The sequence below is a fragment of the Solea senegalensis genome, linkage group LG5 (genome assembly GCF_019176455.1).
Source record: "Solea senegalensis isolate Sse05_10M linkage group LG5, IFAPA_SoseM_1, whole genome shotgun sequence".
Lineage (NCBI taxonomy): Eukaryota > Metazoa > Chordata > Actinopteri > Pleuronectiformes > Soleidae > Solea > Solea senegalensis.
This window is the reverse complement of record NC_058025.1, coordinates 22972605-22983250: the sequence shown is the minus strand read 5'-3', so window position 1 is coordinate 22983250 and position 10646 is coordinate 22972605. Positions and strand designations below refer to the sequence as shown.

General features: G+C 41.3%; 1 long non-coding RNA gene across 1 annotated transcript; it reads left to right on the top strand.

Moving 5' to 3' along the window:
* The first annotated feature begins 3418 nt into the window (after window positions 1–3418).
* LOC122770037 lies at window positions 3419–5944 on the top strand. Its single transcript, XR_006360488.1, has 3 exons — window positions 3419–3480; window positions 4624–4969; window positions 5065–5944. It is a non-coding gene; the product is annotated as an uncharacterized LOC122770037 (long non-coding RNA).
* Window positions 5945–10646: the final 4702 nt, after the last annotated feature.

Here is a 10646-nt window from a genome sequence, read left to right as displayed (position 1 = left end):
GACGGCTTAACACAAGAACAATGGGGTCTTTTGACCAAAACGACGCCCCCAAGACATGTGGCCTCCTATCACCGTGGCAACCCCCCATGGGACAGGGAGCGGGGCTGACAGCTGGAGAGGGGGACTTACAAAAATGGAGTCCATTTCTTTCCACTGAAGCTGCCCCGGGTGTGTATATCTTTCTGTCGTCCTCTCTGTCGTCCTCTCCTCTCGGGCCTCATGAATGTGGGTTACATCTCATTTTACACTTTATGGACTTGACTCATCACCTTCAACTCGCCAGCACACAAAAAGAACAACCACGGTCGGAATAAATCAGGCCGCTATGGGCCGTGATCAGTGTCGACGGTTGATCTCGTTGACAAATATGAGCCTCGAGATTTCACACTCGCCGTAAGTGTGATTTTACGCCTCGTATAGGTTTGAAGAGCACTCTTCCGTACAGACACAAAGATGCATAATAAGTGATTTGTACTTCCAGATTTAGAGACTTTGGTCTTTCATTTAGTTAATTAGTGGCTGAATGGTATTAAGTTGTCCCGCTGCCTCAGCCCATTCAGCGCTGTCTGCTGTGAGCCCCCCATTATTGATGCTGAGAGAACTCGCTCTCTGTGAAGCCTGCACTGCCGAGGACAGCAGGAGGAAGGCGGCAAAACAAAGGCAGGACAACAACAAGAGACCCTCAGCTACCCTCGGCCCGCTCTGCTGTCCCAGTGTGTTTGCATGATGCTTATCACTCAGGCTGCAGCCAGCAGTTGTTTTCTCCATCAGATAATCTGATGATTCGTTTTGGACATGAAATCAAAAAAAGGTGACGTCATATTTTGTTTTCCTCCCAAACAAAAGTTCAACAAAAGCTACTGAACTGTTCTCAGTCAGGATTGAGCCAGACGTTCTCCTTTTAAAGCTCCAGTGTGTAACTTCTGTCACTTCCCTCACCCCTTAACCTAAAATTCTCGTCAACATTTGTTTGACCTTTCTCATGATTCAGTCCTCAGAGAACTGGGGACATTTCCTTAACCTAAAGGCCCTGGTGTACTAACGTGCACGGCGTGCGCTAACTGAATATCCGCCCACCAGTAGGCAGTAGTCGCCAAGGATAGTCCTCCGAGCCTCGACCTGGCGACCCATCGACGGGTTGATGTTTCAGCCGTAAGCCACTCTAACCATTCCCTGCGTTTTACTAGTAAAAAGAGACCGGGATCTTTAAGACCGGGACCGGGACCGTGCTCATGCCCGCACGCTTCTATAAGCCATGGCTGCAGGTGCAGGTCCAGATGTAGAGAGTCGACACCCAGAGCTCTCTGGAGCCAAACCCACTCCTCCTCGTAGGCCCATTTAAGTGCAGAGATGTTTTTACGATGTTAACGGAGGATTTGTTTTATTTCTTTGCTCCAGCTTCCACGTGGCCTATGTAAATGTGTAAATGACTCATTCTTGACAAAAGGCAAGAGAGCTGTGTGTGTGCGCACATATGAATAATGTCTGGCTTTTAAAAAGCTGTCAATCATTACAGCGCTACCTGGTATACTCGCGTGTTAGGGTCCTGTATTATCTTACTTCACCATTGGGTGGCGGTACAAGTCTGGATGCCAGTAATAAACGATGAGTGTGTAATCCTCGGTTTTATTTGTATCTGTCACTTTTTAAAGCCTCCATCATAACACCATACACATGCTTGTGAAGACCTTCTGCTAAATTCATAACAAATTGCTTTAAAAAAAAAAGAAGCTTGTTTTACTAGACGTAATTATAATGTAACACATACAGTAGTTCTGCAGTTTCTCAAAAACACCCACTTTCCTTGACTTGGTCACATTCAAAGTCACTTTAATTGTGTTTTTTTTTTTCCCTGATTCTGACGCTCAGTTTTGAACCTTACACGCACTGAGCTGCCGCCACGTGATTGGCTGACTGAGTGTACTTTAAAGCGTTTCCCATGAGTCTCCGTACCATAAACAACAAATGTTATTGTCAACATAGCCCAGTCGTCTCAACCTTGTCCTGTTGCTTTGCTGCAATTAGTCAATTATTGTTCATTTTTCACCGTAGAGCGAAATCCCACCAGAGTTCTATGACAACATTTGAATCATCAGTCATTCCTGTTGTTCCGTTAAATGCCTTGAGATTTTAAATACGCCTCTGGGTGCATTTTTGTTCCTAAAAAGTACAGAATGTCCTTGTGCTACACGATGACACTTGAATCTTGATCTCGGCTCTTTGAGAGCACCGCTGCGCTTGTCTTTGTTTTGAGGTTTTAATTGTACCTGTGAAGACTCTGAAAAACACAATACAACAATTCTGACCGGGAAGAAGAGTGGAACGGTCTGGTTTGGTACGGTATAGTAGCAAAAATAACCAGCCCCAACTGTCCCATTATTTAGCACCCTTACCTTGGGCGACCACACTAAAATGGCGCAGTAAGGTCAGTCATAAGCTGATCCTGATTTCCATCATAATACGGTTCGGTTTGGAATGGTAAAGCCCTGAGTCAGGCTTGCGTTTCAACTGAGAACTGAGGTGTCAAACTGGCGGCCCCACAATTTCCTGTTCGGTTTGTAGCTCCTCAAGCCCAATCAGCCGGCTGTCATGGACCGTACCATTTTACCCCAAAGCGAATGGTACCAAACTAATTGGAACGTTTGGGGCTGGTTATTTTGGTACTTTTCCTAATGGAAATGTAACCGTACCAAACTGAACCGTTTCACTTGGTGGAAAAAACTGTTGTACGCGCTCCATTGTGTCATGTTTGACGTTGTTGTTCAGCTACGTGCAGCCCTCTACCGTACTGTACTGTACCAGACCAAACCACTCCATGATGAGAACTCAGCATTTGAGTGTGAAGTGATTCTGGAGCGAGCCAATTGGCAGCCAGTCATGACGTCACCCATAGGAATCCGAACTCCTGTTTTGAAGCCTCGCGATTCATAATTTCACAGATGCCACTTGATACCGGGCTCCTATTGGATGACACCAGCTGTCAATCACAATCCTCTGTTAGGGAGCAGAATGTAGTTGAGTCAATCAAGTAAGAGAAATGCTAGTTTTCTAATGGAGTTGTTGACTCGCCCCCTGGTGGCTACTCAGTATACTCTTACTTCCTGATTGGCCTCACCTCCACTTTGTATTGATGGTCTATGACAGGCATTGTGGGTAATGTTACACACAGTAGGTATTAAATAAGAAAAAGAAAACATCTTTTGTTAAAAAGAAATCTGGTCCTTTTTTTAAGTAGGCGAATAAATTAGCCGTGATCAAACCAAACCTGCGATTCCTTTCAATGAATCAACACCACCTCCACAAATAAGGTACTCCTTTCTTTAGAGTGGGTGACATTTCATATTATTTATTCATGCGATAAATATCCACGCTGTCACTGTCTCCATGTTTCTGCTTCTTCAGTGAACACACACACACACACACACGCACAGGGAGTGAGGCCAGAGGAGGAAAAGAAGACGAGTGACATTGTTTGTGTGGGTAAGAAACTGAATTTATGGTAATTTTTGCATTCTTACTTAGCAGCACTGCAAATATGACATTCACGGACACACACACTCAATCGTTAAGTGATGTCGGCTGTGACTCCATTATGATTAGGCTTTATTTAAACCTTAAAGGGTTGGTATTTAATAATTTTTAGCGCTCTTTTTAAATCATTAGTGCGTGTTTAAGTGTTCGAGTCAGTGAAGGATCAAACTGTCAGTCTGTGTTTGACACAGAGCTGCCCGGCGACATACCTGTGCACATCTCTACAAGCCTCAACACGACTTACTCAGTATCTGTGTATCTTCTCTGTAAAGCGACAGAATATTAAGATTTAAAGGTCCAGTGTGTAATATTTAGGAGGTTTTTCTCTGGGTATAATTTTGTTATACTGTATATTAGAGTATAATCGCTGTATAATATAAATTGTTTAGTTTTCATAGCCTTAGGAAAAAGTTTAAACTTGTAAATGAAACAAAAAACTGCTGAAAGGTTTGTTTCCATTCGGGTGTCAATCAAAAGGAGTTAATTGGTCAAAATAATAAATGAGCCTAAATGACATTTATAATGGAGTAGGTTTTTTGTGTACTTGTACTTTTTAAAGTCAAATTGTGAGTCAACTGAGTCAATTATATATAGATTTATTATTATATTTAGATTTAAACACCAGAAACTGGCAGTGAATGGCGAGGACAGGTGAATTGGCACTCATTTTGTGACCTTTGACCCATTTGGATGTGTTTACCTTATTTTATTTTGTCAGCACTTTCATTTGTATACGTTTGCCTTGAATTACAAAACATATTTTAGTGCGACACAAGAAAGAACCTTGTTATTAGAGTAACTTTTACTCCTTTTTCGACCAATACTTGTACTTAAGTAAAATGTGATGAAAGTAGCGGAACTTTTACTTGAGTAGAATATTTCACTAACTCTTTCCACCTCTGCTCATGTGGTTTAACACATTATTATAAGTACTCCTTGCTTTTTTTAATACTTTTACTTCTAAGACATAAATACATTTTATATCAGAAAATTACTTTTCTGGTACGATACTTGTACTTTTACTCAAGTATGCCTTTTAGGTGCTTTATACAAGATTTTTACTATTAATTATCACCTGTTTTCTATCCACAGAGTGTTGGAAACTGCATGAAAAACTTCACGTCCTGCTGATTTGAACATCGTAGATGCCCATTGATATCAACATCTCTTCTACCTGAGACTCGCCGGTCGAGGGCGATGAAGTCGGCTGAGGCAACATCATCAACAGCGCGTCTCCGGAGACGCGAGGCAGTCTGGCATAGCAACTGGAAAACAAGAACCTCTGCTATTTCTCCGAGAAATCCCAGAAGAGAAGCTCCGTCTTCAACTCTGTTAAAGTGTGCGAGCATCAAATCTGAAGGCAGCTACTGCTTGTTCTGCGAGGGAGGCCTCGGAGATTTAGCCGAGGAGAGGAATGTGCTGCGCTCATAAACCAGAGGTTTTCACAAAACTCATATTTATTTAAAGAGGATGCATTTAATCTTCTGTTTTACAGGAATCAATGCCAGTAATATCTCATATTCTTGTGTCTAGGTCATATGTTTGCATCCATGACTTAAGTTTATGATCAATATTTGAAGATCAAATGAACTCAAGAGCAACACGGATGCCAGAAGACAGAAGACTCGTTCTTTTCATGTTCTTTTCATCTTTGAGTAAAATGTTCGCTCTATATGACTTAAATTACAATATATTAGACCCCACGCTGATTTTTAGATGTCGGCATAAAACAGTACAAGTTTTAAACCCTCGAGTTTTCTGAAACTGAGAGTTTTATGAATACAACATGAGGAGGGCATTCAGATGCACTCCTCTCCTCAACGCTTTAAATAAGAACTTTCCAAAAAAAAGTCAAATTCGACGCTCACAAGACGGAAGAGTTCCACGCAAACCCTTTGCAGAGATGAACCCGCACCTCGACCGTTTGTGACCATGAAGACCAGACACACACATGCTCTTGGCAGCAGCTGTTTTCAGTGGATGAGAATGATTAGAATTCATGAAAACAAATTAGTTCACAGAGGAAGTCTACATAATGGAAAAGCACACAGGATCGGTCTCAGGAAGCTCAAAATGGACAAGATTCAAGACCAGAACAGAGACGAAGACCACAGTGCTGTATGTTTTCTGTGTATTGATGTGCTCACTAAAGCACTCTCGCAGCCAAAGGTGACCTGAGGAAGATGTGCACTGGCTGGCTCCTGTGTGAGAAATGGGCCGGGCTGACACGCGTCAGCCATGATAAATGAGCAGGTGTGTGCGTTGGTGTTAAGTAAATGGAGTCATTATTAATGACCTCAGTGCTCTCTGTGTGTTGCCAGGATCACTGATGACTTCCAGGCCCCTGGCTTCAGTAAAAGGGGATGTTGTGACTCTGCGGGTCAGGGAAGGACGCGCAGCCTCGGGGCCAGACTCCAGCCGTGGTGAGGTTAAGTTGAACTTGTTGGATTTGTGACCTCAGAGTGGGAGGTTCACTTGCCACTGGAGCTCTGTGGCAGCTTCTCTGAGGACTCGCTGCTTGTCATGAAGATTAGAGCTCAAAAACTTCCCTTCATGTTTTTTACATGACACAGAGGATCTGTCAGCTGCCCCAAAAAACACCAGTAAAATATCCGGACTACTTTTGAATTGTTGTTAAACATCCTCACGGGTCTGATGATTCCCTGACCTTTGTCTTTACGTTCATGTCTTAACCATCAGATTAACTGCAGACTTTGTGGCGTTCATGTAAGACAGCAATGTCGTCACATTTACATTTCAATACTGAACGTGCGCTGGAACGCCATTAGAACGCGTTACTAGTCTGTTCAAAATCAGCTGTTTGTCACGGACGACGGATCGCCTTACGCGTTTTTCCGTATTCCCGTCGCAGCCTCTGCGTTGAAACCTCTTGAAGTTCAGCTTCAACTGTTCTCTATGGGATGGCACAGAACAAGTTTTTGCTTGGACAGATCGGCAAAAACATCACTTTCACGGAAGCTCGGCTTCTCTGGGAGTCGATGGAGCAGTGGGCAGGCACGGATGCTGGGCTTCTGCGTGATGATTGGAGGAACTGAGCCTTTTCTGACTCAACTTGTGTTGAAGTGTGTGGATTTTGTGTTGCTCGTTGTGTGTTATTTTCTGTGTGATATAGAACATTTTCATTTGTACATATACACTGTAAATAAAAAACTGTTATAGTTCAGGTAGTTGTTTTAGTAGCTGCTACTAAACTAGTTTTGGTCATAGTTTAGTAGTTTTGGTAGTTGTTTTAGTTGTAGTTTAGTAGTTTTAGTATTCATTTAGTAGTAGTTTAGTAGTTTTGGTAGTAATTTAGTAGTAGTTTAGTAGTTTTGGTAGTAATTTAGTAGTAGATTAGTAGTTTAGTAGTTTTAGTTTTAATTTAGTAGTAATTTAGTAGAAGTTTAGTAGTTTTGGTAGTAATTTAGTAGTAGTTTTGGTAGTAATTTAGTAGTAGTTTAGTAGTTTTAGTTTTAATTTAGTAGTAGTTTAGTAGTTTTAGTAGTAATTTAGTAGTAGTTTAGTAGTAGTTTAGTAGTTAGTAGTAGTAGTAGTAGTTTTTAGTAGTAGTAGTTTAGTTTAGTAGTAGTTTTAGTAGTAGTTTAGTAGTTTAGTAGTTTTAGTAGTTTAGTAGTAGTATTTAGTAGTAGTTTAGTAGTTTTAGTATTAATTTAGTAGTAGTTTAGTAGTTTTGGTAGTTGTTTTAGTTTTAGTTTAGTAGTTTTAGTATTAATTTAGTAGTAGTTTAGTAGTTTTGGTAGTAATTTAGTAGTAGTTTTGGTAGTATGTTGCCAGTTTTGTTCAATTCTTTTCTATAAGATCATACGAAATAAGAACCAGGGTTTGCCTAAAGAAGATATGATGTTTTGGTCTGGTATTCAATTCCTTATTATTATTATATTGTCCCTGGGCCAAATGCACTTACCGACCCCTGATCTAAGAGGCTGGAGTCAAAATCTGCAAAATAGAAACCACCATGACATTATCCCTGACATCACGTTCAGCACACGGTTGGCGCAGGGATAAAAAGAAACATCTCAGTAGCAACCACTGGCAAATGATGTGTTGTTAATCGCCTTATTTTAGTTTAAAAATCCCAGGTACACTCACTCATGTCCGCGTCTCAAAGACTTAAAAGAGGCAACTGTATCCAAACTAATTGTCGGATGGACTTTGAGAACTTTAATGTTCTCCAAACAGTACAGAGACAATGATACACTGAGAGCCATTAATCCATCCTGATCCAGGCGAGTTCATAATATAAGTACCTGAACATAAAGCCTACATTAGACCACCATCAAAAGCACCTCAATAAACAGAAACCACAATTATCCAAAATGATGGCTCTACAGTGGCCATCGTAAATATAATCATTCTCCAGGCAGACAATGAAAGTGCACGTCAGTAACTGTATACCAATCATTATAATAAAAAAGAAATAGCAAATATATACTGCACGAGTCAGTGTATGCTTCACATTCACTGCTCCATTACATTTCTCATCCCCATTCATTACCCAACACTCCTCTAAAATTGAGTTACTACAATGGGAATAAGTGGCTTTTCTAACTTTGTTCTACTGAGTGATTTTGGAACGTCCATACCAGCAGACAACAGCAAGAAATAAAGAAGAAGCTAATACTTTCTGACTGAGGGAGTGTTTGTGTATATACACCAGCAGCACGTCAGCAGTGGCATTTATTCATTTATTCTGTCAAACAAGCAGTAAAATTCACTTTCTTTCTTTGTGTTTTCAGTCAAACTCTAACCTGTTTGCAGCCGTCTGTCTCGACGTGGAGACAAATCACTTCCTGAAATGTCCTTGGGTGACGCGAGATTTAAACACTACTTGAGTTGAGCTTGTTTTAATGGGTGCAATTCACTTTTATTTTGTGACTTTACTATTCCTGCTCGTTTAAGCGTGAACAGCACTTTGGGGCACCAGCGGTCGTTTTTAAATGTGTTATATTGACCTTGACCTTGACTTTGACTGCTATACTGAGAAACACAGTCATGTGTGGCTGAGAGGCTTAATCAGCAGTGTGTGAACTCATCTATTAATGGTTGCAATGTTACAGACATTTGGTTTTTAAAGGTAAGACACTGCAGTTTTGAAGCATGACTTTGGCTCCAGACTGACGTAGATATTCACGGCTTCTCTACATTGAACTGTGTCAAATCTGCTGATGTGCAGCGTTTGCAATTAGACCGCCAGTCCCTAGCAAAACATTGTAAACCGACAGGAAATGATAGCTGCACGACTGTGTAACGTGTAAAATGTCTGCCAGCTGCTTTCTTGTGTGAACCAGTAGTCATGAAATGACACAGACACTGGTATCTGCAGTGTGTCGTTGTTTGTTTGTTCATTTGCACACATGGAAGTGTGTGTGGCAGCATCACGTCACTCTCCTCTCTCCTGTTTTCCCACCGTTCTACAACCACGACAAGCCAGCAGTCAAACTACACTCAGTACTTTTACACGCACCGTGAAATCAAGCTAAGACCATAGTCTGACTAAGACAGGCAATTGGACTACTTGCCGAATTTGACTGCATCTTTCTCTTTAAGCTAGTGCTAGGGAATCAGTTTCCTGTTGACCTTAATCAGTCACAGAAAAACAAACAATGAACCGTGAGATGGATCGTGCTGTGGTTCTGTGGTGCATAAGCAGAACACCAAGTCCAACTCCGGTCCGACTAAGCGTATAGATGCAGGAGTAATCGGACTATGGATCACATAATCCAGGTATGTTAGTCCGACTAAGACTAGCTCGATTTTAGTCGGACTAACGTGTTTACATACCAAAACCTAATTATTTTCCTCCTAGTCGGACTAAAATATCTGACTTTAAACATGCATGTTAATAGAGGTAAGTGAGCGGGAATAGCATTAGGTTTATTAGTTGTTTGGTTTGTAATGAGCGAATAAACACATATTGATACATTTTACTATTATGATTAGGTTATTTATTCCAGGAACCTTTAACGTCCCCTTCACTCCCCTGTAATTCAAACCATATCTGTACATACGTACGTTCACTTGTTGATTCATTTGTCCGTCCATTTGTTGGTTCCTTCCTTCCTTCCTTCCTTGCTCAAAGCTGAAGGAAAGTCACCGAAGTCAGCGAGGATTCACTCGCACTTTGTGGAGAAGAGCTCACTAATCCACTGACAATGCCTCTAAATCTCGTGATTAAAAACATTAACATTAATAACATTACAATACTAACGTGCACATTGGCTCAGTGGCCGTGCAGGCAGACAGGAGCTATATTTCACTATCTACTGTCGTCCTCATACCCTATATTGCAACAGCATGAAGACAAACTGCAGAGGACAAACAACCATCAATACAACTAAAAGTCAATTAAAATATTTCCCTGTGTAAGATTAATGTCAGACTATAAAGTGGTTAATGGAAGTGGTTATGTGTTGCTCACACAAATAGGCAGAAAATCTGATTTGACATGAGTTTGCCAAACACTCCGCCCCCGTACATGCCTGTTTCCAGGCAGGAGTGTGTGTGTGTGTGTGTGTGTGTGAGGAGAACCTGGATGGATGAGACGTGATATAATCTCCGCTCCGAGCAGCAGTTTTCTGTTGCTTCTCTCCATATGAAAAACACAGCGCGCCCTCCGTCATTGTCACCTGAGCCAGATACTGTTTTCCAAGAGGACTGAAGGTATTTATCACCTTCAGAGCGACATACGTACGCCTCACAGGATAATCTGTGATTTTTAATTTACATCCATATCGTTACGTAACGTGCCCCATCTGTTTTGGCGAGCACAGTGGAAGACAAACATGCTTATCTTTACGCAGACAAGGATCTAATTATTCAATTAGGGAGCATATTGAATGAGGAACCGATTCACCACAGTTTACATAATAACAAACGCTAATTATTGCTGCTTGTGTAATGCAATTGAGGGCGAGCGTGGAGGGCTCATCACTCATGAGAATGCGCCATTTTTGCCCCCATTACCCTGCAGTAATCTGAAAGTGGTATCATTAAAATAAATGACTGCAAACTGAGTGGCTTTTAATATATATTGCTGTGGCTTATATTGATGAAATGAAGGTATCGTGTCATTCGCGTTCACTCGCCCATTAGCC